Source organism: Equus asinus, chromosome 5 (genome assembly GCF_041296235.1).
Source record: "Equus asinus isolate D_3611 breed Donkey chromosome 5, EquAss-T2T_v2, whole genome shotgun sequence".
Taxonomy (NCBI): Eukaryota; Metazoa; Chordata; class Mammalia; order Perissodactyla; family Equidae; genus Equus; species Equus asinus.
Window position 1 is genome coordinate 83,958,256 of NC_091794.1, and position 13,468 is coordinate 83,971,723.

Genomic DNA, 13,468 nt, shown 5'->3' on the forward strand with positions numbered 1-13,468 from the left:
TTGTATGTGGGACGCCGCCTCAGCATGGCTTGCGAAGTGGTCCCATGTCTGCACCTGGGATCCAAACCAGTAAACCCTGGGACGCCAAAGCAGAATATACAAACTTAACCGCTGTGCCACCGGGCCAGGCCCTAAAGTCTGTAAATCTTAAAACACTATGTAAAAGTTAGCTTCTATTACCAGTAACCACTATTATTGTTACTTGATATATTTGGAGGATTAAGCTTACAGGTCCCAGAGACAGAAAGATGTTGATTCTAATTCTACCCCACTACTTACTAGCTGCTTGACCCTGGGGAAGCCATTTAACTTCTTTGAGCTTCAGCATCCTCATCTATACAATGGGGATGTGAGAGCACATAATCTCACAGGGTTGTTCGCAAGGAATAAATGAAATCCTGCAGGTAAGGCGATTAACAGTGCCTGGTGTCCAACAGGCACTCAACAAACAGCATCTATTATTACATTCCTGTTCTACTTACCTCCCAGGAATGTTATAAGGAAAAATGGGGCAACAGATGGAAAGTATTTTCAAAAAGCTAAAGCACGATTTCAATGGCAGGCATGAAACAAAGCATGAGCTAGAATAGGCAGAAATCTTGATATCTTCCATTCTGTTTCTGGCACATAAATTAGAAAAAGTACTGAACTTGAAGTGAGACAGACTTGGGTATAAATTCTGGTTTGGCCACTTACAATTGGTGTGACCTGGAGCAAGTCACTTCACCTCTCTGAGACTCAGTTTCCTCATCTGCAAAATGGGGGTAATATTTTACCTTAGAGGGTATTTTAAGAACACAGTGAAATGCAAATGTAAAACTAGCTGGCACCATGCAGGGCACACAACAGACATTAGATAAAATATTCATTTGCTTATTCCAAAGGCTGTTGTGGGAATAAGTGGCACAGCATGACGGGTGGGGGAGGTGGCACAGAAAGTCAGTTTTTCTGGTCCGTTTAGCTAGTGGAGAGATCTGAGTGGAAACACAATCATTCTGGGGCCAGCTGGGCTCCACCAGCCAGACTGGGCAGCCTTCCCTCAGCCAGGCCAAGCCCACATCCCAGAACCATCTGCTACACGTGGCCCACCACCCTCAATGGCCCCATCAGAGCCCGGATGGTGCATGCCTTCAGCTACCAGCCTCCCTGCAGGCCCCATATCCAGCCCCAGTAACCAGCTCCCACTTTAGCTCTAGGCTCCGGAGAGGCAGGAAACTGTCGACTTCCCCTTATGGGGAATACTTGCACACAGAGCTGTATGGAGAGAGTGAGGTGGCCTAAATGGCTAGACACCATGGGTCTCTGGGCACAGCTCCTCCTGGATTCTTGGAATCTCAGCCTGGAGGCAGCAAGGGGCAGAGACAGCCTCCTGGGTCATTGGCAGATCCCCACCACAAGGATGGAACGGGAAGAGATAACAAAAGAAACATCAAACGGTGCAGGAGCCTTCAGGCAGCCTCAGGCAGACGGAACAGCCTGCCAGGGCGACTCCTGTGCCAGCAGCATTTGGGCCCTCTTCCTAAGGAACATCAGAAGGAATCCAACCACAGAAGGCAGAAAGGAAAAGACCCAGGTCCTGGCACAGCTTTGCCCTTTATCCTGGCATTTACGCCCTCCCCCCAATTATCTTCTGGTGCCCACCTCCCACCTCTTACAGGCAGGTCAGGTGCCAAAGTGACTGCTCCACCCCGGGGAAATTCAGGTCGTGCTTCTATCCCTATCCTCAGCCCTGGGCCGGAAACGCCCCTCCTCTCAGACCACCTGCTTCATCCCAGAACCGCCCATTCCTCCCCAAGACGCCCATTTTTACTACAAAGGCCGGCTCATCCAAGGCCTCCTCCCGGAGAAACTGTCCCTCCTTGGCTCTACCTGGGTCAGTCGCCCGACCCCCACAAACACCTGTTTGACCTCGGGGCTCTCGCCCCACCCCTCGGTCACCTGAGTCACTCCATCCATCTCAGATTCACAGGGGCACTCGCCCACGCCCCCAACCCACTCCGAAGACCGCAGGCCGGGTCCTCACCTGGCGCTCCCCTGCTGCGGCCCTCCGCCCACCTCGCCCCCATCTCCTACCCCACGGTGGGGGGAGGGGCGCGCCGCGAGCCAGGGGCGACACTGGTGGGTCCGCGTGCCCGCCGCGCGCGGCTGACAAAGAGCGGGGCCGCGCCATGCGGACGCGCGACCGGGGACCGAGCGGGCGCCTGGGCCAGCGGCCGAGACTCGGGGCCGAGAAGCGACCTTCCCCGCCCGGCCCTGCCCGCTCCCGTGCGTCTCTCGCCCGGCCCGGGAGGGCTCAGTGTCCCATTTTTCCGGAGAACACGCCTTCCTTTGGCCGGGGCAGCGCCCGCCGATGGGAACCCCCAGCTCCGCGCTCTCGGCGCTGGCCGCCGGGGCTGCAGGTGCGAGCCCCAGACGGCCGCGATGACCGCGCCTGTCAACCCGCCTTCCTGCTGCCGCCGGCTCGCCGGGCTCGGGCGCGGCCGCCCCGCGCGATCCAGCACCGCGCCCCGCCGCCGCCGCGCACCCCGTGCAGGCAGGCAGGGCGCCTGCATCCGGCCCTGCGCCCCGCGCCCCGCGCCTTACCCTGGGAGCCGGAGGAAGGGAGACCGGCCGGCGGCAGCAGCAACGGCGGCGGCGGGGCGCGCCCCGAGCTGGAGCGCAGCGGAGGGGAGCGCAGCGGAGCCGAGGGGAGCGGCTCCCACAATGGCCGAGCTCACGGCGCCGAGCCCCCCGCCCCCCGCGCCCTAGCGGCAGCGGCTGAAGCGGAGCCGGCGCAGCCGCCCAACCCTCTCCCCCACCCGCGGCGCCGACGCCGCCCCCAGCCCCTCGATGCGCGCTCCCCCCGCCCGGCACCCCACCCGCGGCCGCCTCTGCGCCCCCGCGCGCCCCTGCCCGTCGACCACCCGCGCCCCCTCTGCACTGACCCCGCGTCCTCTCGCTGCCCCCGAACCCTCTCTCTCGGGCCCTCACCCCCGCAACTCCTCCCCTGCGGCCGCCCTTGTCACCCGGGCCAATTCACACCCCCACATTCCCCGCCCTCTGCTTCGGCTCCCTCTCCGGCCCGGCCTGGCGGCCGCTCGCTGACCCTGGCCTGGCTCGGCCGGCCCCATGAAGCTGCTCACCGCCGGTCCCGGAGCCGCTGTCCCAGGCTGCCAAGCTGTCTCTCAGTTCGGGACCCGCTTCTCCAACAGCCCGTCCCCCTGCCTGCCCCTTTTTTGGCCGTTTCCCCTAAACCCACATTCTGTCCCCGCTCCTGGGGCTTCTGCTCCCGCTCCCGGAGAGCGCCCTGCGGGTCCACATCCCGCCAGGCTTTGGGAACTGAATGTAGGAGGGACCAGAAGGAGGCCCTATCTTCCTCACGGGGTAAAGGGCAGAGGGGAACCAGGCCCCAGGAAGGGACTCAGACTCCTGTTTAGACAGCAGCAGCCCCATTCAGGGCCTTGGAAGAGCCTTCATCCTCTGAGAAAAGATTTATTGACCTCCTTATGCATGCTCCTCCTAGCAGTATAGAAATTAAGAGCCAGGAGTGTATTTTCAGTACAGAGAAGTGAATATATCCAGTGAAGAGAGAGTATTTGCCTAAACTCCCCCCACTAGTAACCTGCATAGCAGCAGCTAGCATTTGGGCATGCCTCCTGGGGACCATGCAAGGTGCTTTGCCTGGGTTGTGCCTCATCTAATCCTCACAACACTGTTCATTCGTTCATCCATTCATTCATCCAACAAATAGGTACTGAACATCTACCACGTGCCACACCCTGTGCTCGGTGCTCAGATCCAACGATGAGCAAGATGCATCTGGTTCCTGCCCATTGACTCTACTGGGCTCAGCAGTAAAGATAGACAGTTAGATACAAATCATAATGCGTTCCATGAGGCAGTATTATGATCTTCAATTTCTGGATATAGAAACTGCGATTGGATGATTTACTCAATCATCTAAGAAGAAAGTAGCCAATCCAGGACTGCAATTCCTGTCATCAGACTCCACGTCCTGTGTTCTTTTTCACTGTAACAGTTGGGAAAATATGGGTTGGACCAATTTGCAGAGGCCCTTGAACTTCAAGCTAAGAAATTTGGTCTAAATTTTATGGTTGTGAGCAGCCAAGGAAGATGGAAAGCAGGAGAGTGAAAGTAGCCCAAGGACGGGTACAAGATGGATGTGCATGGTTATGCTGGGAGACTGCTGCAATAGTCCTAGCAAAAGGTTATGAAGCTCTGATCCCAAGAAGGGACAGTAGGGATAGGAAGAGATGATTTCTACCCACTGAAACCTTCTGTGTTTGCATGCATTCTCCCACATTAAATAGGGGAAAGGAACCACCACTTACTAAACTCCTACTAAGCACTAAGCAATGCCCTGGGCATTTTGTGTATTTATCTTGTTATATCCTCCCTATAACCCTGTGCAGTAGGTACCTTTATTATCCTTACTGTACAAATAAGGAAACAGAGACTTTGAGAGGTTAAATGACTGCTGAAGCCCACAAAGCAAACTAGCGTGGGGGCTTGGGTTGGAGGCCAGCCCTGTCTCCCAATCTCATGTGATGACCATTGCTCTCCACTGTCTGAAGCGAAGGCAAATAACTCAAGTCCTTTGACTCAGCCAAGGGTTCTTTTCCTTGGACCACATGTCCCTCTTAGACTTGCAGAGAAATGTCAGGGGTCCACAACTGTAACCTAACTGTACCTACACCAATAGAGTAGGTCCCTGTGTGGGGCGTCTCGCCACAGAAGCCTGCAGAGGCTTCAGCTGAGGAGAACTCTGTGGCCTGAGTCTAAAGCTCCAGTGGAGCTGGGCTGACAGACCCCGAGGCCTGAAGCTGAAGAGGCAAAAAAGAAATCATCTCAGCTTAGAAATGAGGGCAAAAGCCCTTCCCTGTTGGGAAGGAAACATGGGTACTGAGGGGGAAGACAAGCCGAAAGCATCACGAGAGTGTGGGGAGCCTGAGTCTTCCCAGGGGCCGGGATCTATGGGCAGAGCCTTGGTAGACAGGGCTGGCTGGGGAGAGCTCACGTGAGAGCTTTCAGATCACCTAAGAAGGCTGCATCCCCAGCCTCTCCCGCTAGAGAGCATCTAAAGGTCCGACCTCAATGTCCTTCCCAAATCTGACCACCGATCCTGCCCTGAATTATTCATATTTTGGGCTGTGAGAAGGTGGAGCTTGCAGAAGCTTCTGGACTTAGGACATTCAGCTGTGTCTCCCCAGGGCTCTAGATCCCATGGTGCTACCTGGGAATTGAGCTGCTGGTGAGATGTGCCAAGCTTTTTGCAGCTGGCAGCCAGCCAGTAACCTTGGGCTACTGGGCTTCGATTCAGTCCGGCAGTCTTTTATTGAGGAATACTATGTGCTGGGGACAGTTCTTGCTTCTGTGGGGAACACAGAGGTGAATCCCATCTAGTCTTTGTCCTTGAGGATTAGCAGGATAGTAGAGGGGCCAGGCACTTAAAAATTATTCCTTTCGGGGCCGGCCCTGTGGCGCAGCAGTTAGGTGCACACGTTCTGCTTTGGCAGCCCAGGGTTCACCGGTTCAGATCCCGGGTGTGGACATGGCACCGCTTGGCAAGCCATGCTGTGGTAGGTGTCCCACGTAGAAAGGAGAGGAAGATGGGCACGGATGTTAGCTTAGGGCCAGTCTTCCTCAGCAAAAAGAGGAGGGTTGGCGGCAGTTAGCTCAGGGCTAATCTTCCTCAAAAAACAAATAAACAAACAACAACAACAACAAAAATTATTCCTTTCTACGACGCCCTCTTGATCTGATAAGTGCTCCCCTCTACTGTCCCCCATTTCACCAACTAAAGGCCTTTGCAAATTCCCTCTAGAAGTTAGTGGCCTTGGAACTAGGGAACCTCCCACCCCAAATACCCGAGCAGGGTTCTCTCCTTGGAGGGGCGCCAAAACAACTTCCTACCCATGTGACTGTTTGGAGCCCGGAACTAGGCCCCAGACTGCTGCGTGGGCCCACAGCTTTCCAGCCGCATCAGGAGAATGACACGTGCTCTCTAACCTGTCTATGTAGCAAGTGCTAATTAAGCATCAACTCTGTGCCAAGCATTGAGCTTTGTGCTGCTGGTTCAAAAACGAATCAGACAGACGTGGCCCCCGTCCTCATGCTGCTCACGGTCTAGGTGGGGAGAGGGACAAGCAAAAGGGTAATTATACTTCATCTGATTGGTGCTGAGATGGGGAAGTACTCTGGGAGGGAGCACAGAAAAGGGACATTTCCTGGAAGCTTGAGGCCGGGTAATTTCACTGGGCCATTCATCCTCGTCTTTCTAGGTCCTTGCTTAAATGGAAGCTCTTTCAGTCATCTGTCTTCATGGAAAAGCTTTACTCTTCTGTATTGGCTTTGTCTTCTGCTATTGTCCTCTATCCCTCTACCTGTTCCTCTCCACCCTCTGGAATCAGACGGGCGTCCAACTGAAGGTGAAGGCAAACACAAGAAAGAGTAGAAGCTGGAGCCCTGTGAAGGTAAAGCTATCCAAACAGAGGAAATAGTACCAAATCCCTAAACTTGGAGGGAGCCTGCAGATTTCTAAGCTCTGCCTAGAACGTTTTTCCTTTCTCTGACTGATTCCCCCATTCCTACCCTGATGACATCCAGATTTGTACCCATCGGAATCCCCAGCTCTCATATCTCTCCTCCCAGCTCCAGACCCATATCTGACAGCCTCCTTGACCTCCCCATCCCCACCTGTGTGTCTAAGCATATGTCCACCTGTATGTATGTCCACCTGTAAGCATCTCAAACTCAAAATGTCCAGCATAGAACTCTTGATATCTGCCCCCTACCATCCACAAAACTGTTCCTGTCCATCTCAGAACCTTTCCCATCTCAGAGTGGCTTCACTGTCTACGCACTTACTTAAGTCAAAGATCTAGTAGTTATTCTTGATTTTTTTTTTCTCTCGTTCTGCTCACCTCCATCAGCAAGATCTGACAAACTGCCTCCATAATGTGTCCTGAACTCATTCACCTCTTCCCTCTTTCTATTACCACCTTAATCCATCTCTCACCTGGACAACTGCACTAGGCTTCTGAATGGTCTTCCTGTGTTCACTCTTGGTCCCGCCCCATTTCAATCCATGCAGCAGCCAAGAGTGAATCTTTTAAAACATAAATCATATCGTCACGTCACCTCATGCACAGTTCCAATTTGCACTGAGAATAAAATACAAATTCTTTCTAATGGTCCACAATGCTCTACATGACCTGGCCCTTGCTTAGACCTAATCTCAAGACCCCTTGCTCCCTGGACTTCAATAAATTGGAGCTTCTTTCTGTTCCTTTAATAAATTAATCTCATTCCCATCTTAGGGCTTTGCCAAGCTGTTCTAGTTGCCCGGAATTCCCTTCCCTAAAATTTTTGCATAGTCAGTGTCTTTTTCATCATCCAGGATTCAGCTTAAAAGTCACCTTCTCAAAGAGCCCTTTTTGACCATCCGTCTAAGGTAGCCACCTCCTTTAAACCTTTTTTTAAGTCTTCTTCATAACATCGATCACTTCCTCATCGTCTTGCTTATTGTTTACTTATTTATTTTCTGTCTCCCTCACCAGGATGCTCCATGAGAGTGAGGACCCTGTCTGTGCTGTTCACTGCTGTGTCCACACAGTGCCAGGCACATGGTAGCCTTTCAGTAGATACTTGGTTTTTTTATTTGTTTATTTATGTTTTTTTAAAGATTTTATTTTTTCCTTTTTCTCCCCAAAGCCCCCCAGTACATAGTTGTGTATTCTTCGTTGTGGGTCCTTCTAGCTGTGGCATGTGGGACGCCGCCTCAGCGTGGTTTGATGAGCAGTGCCATGTCCGCGCCCAGGATTCAAACCAACGAAACACTGGGCCGCCTGCAGCGGAGCGTGTGAACTTAACCACTCGGCCACGGGGCCAGCCCCATCAGTAGATACTTGTTGAATGAATGAACCAATGAAGTGAGCACAGCAGAGGAAGAGACTTACCAGCAGGGAGATCAGTATGTACAAAGACCTGAAGTTGGAGAGTATAGGTTGCTCAAGAAATTGAAAGTTCAGAATAATTGGCATGAAGAATGCAAGGGGGTAAGTTGTCCAAAATGAGGCTGGAAAAGTAGTCAGAAGAGATTGTGGAGAATGTTGGGTTTTAGACTCTCTCCCAAGTTCCATGTGAAGCCGTTGGAGGGTTGGGGTTTTTTTTCAGCTTTATTGAGGTATAATTGACAAATAAAATTATAAGCTATTTAAAGGGAACATCATTTGATTTGCTATACACATACATTGTGAAAGAATTCCCCCATGTAGTTAATTAACCCATCCGTCACCTCATATATTTATCTTTTTTTTTTTTGGTGAGAACATTTAAGTTCTACTCTCTTAGCAAATTTCAACTATATGATACAGTGTTATCAACTATAGCCATTATGTTTTACATTAGATCCTCAGAACTTTTCATCTTATAGGTGAAAGTTTATACTCTTTTTCCGTCCTCTTCCTACTTCCCCCACCCCCAGCCCCTAGAAACCAATTTTCCTTTTTTTTTTTTTTCCTGCTGAGGAGTATTCGCCCTGAGCTAACATCCATGCCAATCTTTCTCTCTGTTGTATGTGGGTTGCTGCCACAGCATGGCCACTGACAAGTGATGTATGTCCATGCCTGGGAATCGAACCTGGACCATCGAAGAGGAGTGTGCCAAACTTGACCACTAGGCCATGGATCCAGCCCCTGGAAAGCCACTTTTCTACTCTCTGTTTCTATGAGTTTGACTTTTTTTTTTTCAAGTTCCATGTGTAAGTGAAACCATGCAGTATTTGTTTTTCTCTGTCTAGCTTATTTCACTTAGCATAATGCTCTCAAGTTCCATCCATGTTATCATAAACGGTAGGATTTCTTTCTTTTTAATGGCTGAATAATATTCCATCATATATACCACATCTTCTTCTTTATCCATTCATCCACTGATGAACACTTAGGTTGTTTCCATATCTTGGCTTGATAATGCTCCAAGGAAGATAGGAGTGTAGATATCTCTTCAATATCTTGTTTTCATTTCCTTTGGATATATACCCAGAAGCGGGATTGCTGGATCATATGGTAGTTCTGTTTTTAATTTTTTGAGGAAACTTCATACTGTTTTCCGCAGTGATTGCACCAATTTACATTCCCACCAACAGTGCACAAGGGTTCCCTTTTCTCACGTTCTTGCCAACACTTGATATCTCTTATCTTTTTGATAACAGCCATTTTAATAACATTTTAAATAGGGAAGGGACTTAATCGAATATGCATTCTAGAAAAAAATCACTCTTGGTGCTGTGAGGAGAATAGACTACAAGGAGACTAATTTGAGTGTGCGAAAACCACTGCTGGGTGCCATTTAGAAGATATTTAAATGTGTTCTGGCAAGATTGGACAAAATCTTGGACAAGAGTGATAGCGATGAAGATGAGGTGGAGCACATGGAATCAAGGGTGTTTAGAAGGTCGCGTCAACAGGACTTAAGGGTGAACTGGATGTGGAGGGTTAGGGAGAAGAGGTGCCAAGAATGAATTCCAGGTTTCTGTCTCAGGCAGATTAATGGCTCATTCTCTAAGGTTATATAGAAGGAGGAGCAGGTTTGGAGAGAAAGATTCTGTGTTCATTTTTAGACATGCTCCCTTGGAAGTGCCCTTGGGCCACACTGTGGATATATTTGGGTCTGGAGGTCAGGAGAAAGGTCAGGGCTGGAAATAGGTTTGGGAGCTGTCTGCATAAGGATAGAAAGTGAATCCATGCAGAGCCCCCCCAGGGCAAGTGTGAAGATGAGGAGAGAAGAGGATTGAGGACAGAGCCCTGAGCCGTATCAACATTGAGGGGTAGGTGAAAGAGAAGAACCCAGAAAGGTAGGAGGAAAACGAGGAGAGTGTCATGGAACAAAGGAGAGGATACTTTCAATAAGGAGGGAGCAGTTGAAAAGTCGAGCATGAAAAGGAATGAGAAGGACATTGCCTAAGCCAGGCCGCGCTGGGCTTTTCCTCTGGCCACAGGGACGGGTTTTGGTATGGACATGGGACCACTTCAGATCAGAGAGACACAAAGAAGATGGGCAAAGAAGACTCCTTATTCTCAAGAGAGTTACCAGGAGACGCTTTTGCTGATGCTTTTCTCGTTGTTGTCATGGTCATCACTGTTGTCATTTAAGTTACTTGGCTTAAGAGATCCTTGGATTTAGTGACATTGAAATTTATTAATTAGGGGCCGGCCCCATGGCTGAGTGGTTAAGTTTGCGCACTCTGCTTCCTCTGGTTCGGATGCTGGGTGCAGATCTAGCGCCGCTTATCAAGCCATGCTGAGACGGCGTCCCACATAGAGGAACTAGAAGGACCTATGACTAGAATATACAACTATGTACTGAGGGGCTTTGGGAAGAAAAAGAAAAAGAGGAAGGTTGGCAACAGATGTTAGCTCAGGGCCAATCTTCCTATAAAAAAAAAAAGAAATTTATTAACTAATTGAACAAATACTTATTGAGAGCCTCCTACGTACCAGGCACTGTTAGAGGAGCTGGGGATACAGTGATAAACAAGACAGAAGAAGTATTTACCCTCATAAAACAAATTCTAATAGGACAGACAGACATTAAACGAATAACTAAATTTGCAGTGTAATGCAGTTATCAATAAGTGCTAGGAAGAAGAATAAGGTAGAAAGGAAAACATGACAGTGAGAGCTGCTATTTTAAATAGGGTAGAGTGATCAGGAAAGGCCTCCCTGAGGAGGTGATATTTGAGCAGAGACCTAAACAGGGGAAGAGAGGCAGTCCTGTGACCGTCCGGAGCAGTGCCGTCCAATAGAAATATGATGTGAGCCACACATGTCCTTTTAAATTTTCTAGGAGTCATGTTGAAAAAAGGAAAAAAGCACAGATCAGTGGTTCCCAGAGGTTATGGAGGAGGGAGGGATAAACAGGCAGGGCACAGGGGATTTTTAGGGCAGTGAAACTACTCTGTAGGGTGGAGACATGCCATACATTTGTGAAAACCTATAAAATGTACAATTCTAAAAGTGAACCTTAACATAAACCCTGGACTTTGGATGCTAATGATGTGTTCATGTCAGTTCATTGATGGTAACAAATGTACTGCTGTGGGGCAGGATGTTGATAGTGAGGGAGGCTGTGCATTTATGGGGGCAGGAGGCATATGGAAATCCTCTGTACTTTTTGTCCAGTTTTGCTGTGAACCTAAAAGTGCTCTAAAAAAATAAAGTCTATTAAAACAAAAACTAAAAAGTAACAGGTGAAATTAATTTTAACAAATATATAATCAATAATATTTATTAAAATATTATTTATAAAATATTATTATAAAATATTTATAATAATATTATTAAAATATTTAACAAATATATAATCAATAATATATTTCAAATATCAGAATATTCAGTCCTCATAACAATCCTACATATCTAACATAGCCAAAATATCATCATTTCAAAATGCAGTCAGTATTAAAAGAAACCATTACTTAGGAGCCGGCCTGGTGACACAGCGATTAGGTTTGCACGTTCTGCTTCGAGAGCCTGGGGTTCGCCAGTTCGGATCCCGGCTGCAGACACAGCACCGCTTGGCACACCATGCTCTGGTAGGCGTCCCACATATAAAGTAGAGGAAGATGGGCACGGATGTTAGCTCAGGGCTAATCTTCCTCACAGAAAACAAAAACAAAAAATCCCCATTAATTAGATATTTTAAATTCCTTTTATGTGAACTAAGATCTTAAAATCCTGTATGCATTTTACACTTATGGTACATCTCAATTTGGAGTAGAAACATTTCCAGTACTCAGCAGCCACGTGTGGCTAGTAGCTTCCGAATTGGACGGCGTAGAGAAAGAATGTTTCAGGCAAAGGAAAGTGCTCAGAAGTGCTGAGGCAGGAATGGCAAGAGTAAGTTTTGCAGGTTTGGGGAGAGCCAGCGGGGATGGGAAGGAGTGTGGGGTAAGTGGATGGGGTGGTGGAAGATGAGGCTGCTCGGAGAGAAGGGCCAGAGCTAGACCCCGGGAGGCCTTCTACAAGTTTGGGGATTATTCTGAGTGTGGCTGGGAAACTACTAAAGAATTCCATGCAAGGAACATGCTAAGTCCCTTTGTGATATGAAATGTGGTGCAGATTTCCTTATCATTATACTGTTTCTGACGACAGGGGAGGCAAACCGGGGCCCTATATCCCTCTTCTGCTGCACAGGAACACCAGCTCTCTCTCTGCAAGTTCACATTTGCAGACTAGAGGCTCAGAGACAGCGAGGGGCTGCGCCAAGGTGCACAGCAAGTCTTTCATTGTCACTGGTGATCAGGCATGAGCAGGCTCAGTGGACTTTTGTGGGTAGGAGCTGAGCTGGAGTGAGTTGAGGAGTGAGAAGGAGAAGTTTGGCAGTGAAGGGAAGGAGATGTGAGAGGGTAGTAACTGGAGGGATGGGGAATTGGGAGTTTGTTTGCTTGTTTGCTTTAAGATTCGGGGGTGTTCGCACACTGATCTGAAAGAAGCCGCAGAGAGGAAGAGGTTGGGAAGAATGGATTATGATGGTGTGAGGTTCCTGAAGAGGGGCAGGGACTGGCTGCAGGGGGAGGAAGGCTAAGCAGTGATAGGAGAGTCTGGGGACTTGGTGGCAGCAGGCTCGGCTGCCTCTGTTTCAGCCTTCCATAGCCCCTGTCCCTTGGCCATCTGGATTCCTGGGACCGGCATGCTGCCTCAACCCTGCTGCCCACTCTTCTCTTTGCTAGCACTCTCAGGCCCCGCAGACCAGAGATGATCCTGGCAGGGGCCGCTGCCCACCATCTGGCACTTCTCGGTCCGTCTGAGCTCCTGTGCTCCAGCTAGGGACTGCTGCTTGGGGCCTGCTTCTCCTTTACACTTTTCTAGTCTCTTGTCCCAGTTCCTGGATGCTGAGTCACTCTGCCTCCCAAGCCCTCCGCATGAGCCTCCTGGGTCTGACATACAAAACTCAAACATCTGCCATGTGTCAAACCCTCACTGTTTAGGCACAATGTGACATGCTTTGCAAACATCAATATATTCAGTCCTTACAACCCTGCAAGGTATGTGCTGTCATCATCCCATTTTATAGATGAGGCAATTAGGGCTCAGAAAGGACTTGTGGCTTGGGCAAGTTCTCATAGTTAGTAAGTGCCACACGGAAGACTTGCCCCACATCTGTAAGCTCCAAAAACTGACCTTGTTGTATGATGCCACATCGTCTCTTAAGTATCAGGAGTAGAGCCGGATGCTTTGCAGATCTTTCCTCATTTGGGCAATGGGCTGTGGGTGTAAGCAGCAGAAAATGGGGCTCAGCCAAGGGGCTTGGTTCCAAGGAAGAATTATCGAATGTAAGCTCTATGAAGACAAGGGTTTGTGTCTGTTTGGTCACTGCTCTACCCCCTGGTCCCCAGAATAGTATCTGGCACACAATAGTGTGCAATATTGATTTGCATGAATGAATGAATGAACTCCAGCCTCTGAGA

General features: G+C 49.5%; 1 protein-coding gene and 1 pseudogene across 10 annotated transcripts in view; both read right to left on the minus strand.

The window, feature by feature from the left end:
• The window catches only part of MACF1 (microtubule actin crosslinking factor 1), a 321,924-nt gene extending 318,975 nt beyond the window's left edge, over positions 1 to 2,949 (minus strand). For 6 of the 10 annotated variants that reach the window (XM_070510292.1, XM_070510291.1, XM_070510290.1 and 3 more), the window contains exon 1: positions 2,584 to 2,805. The gene's annotated coding sequence lies outside the window, so the exon portion shown is untranslated. Of the gene's footprint in view, positions 1 to 696; positions 747 to 2,583; positions 2,806 to 2,924 lie in introns of those variants that run through there. The other 4 variants (XM_070510294.1, XM_070510293.1, XM_070510277.1 and 1 more) reach the window with 3 other exon arrangements.
• A 5,227-nt stretch (positions 2,950 to 8,176) lies between these two features.
• The window catches only part of LOC123285499 (cytochrome c oxidase subunit 6C-like), a 28,226-nt pseudogene continuing 22,934 nt past the window's right edge, over positions 8,177 to 13,468 (minus strand).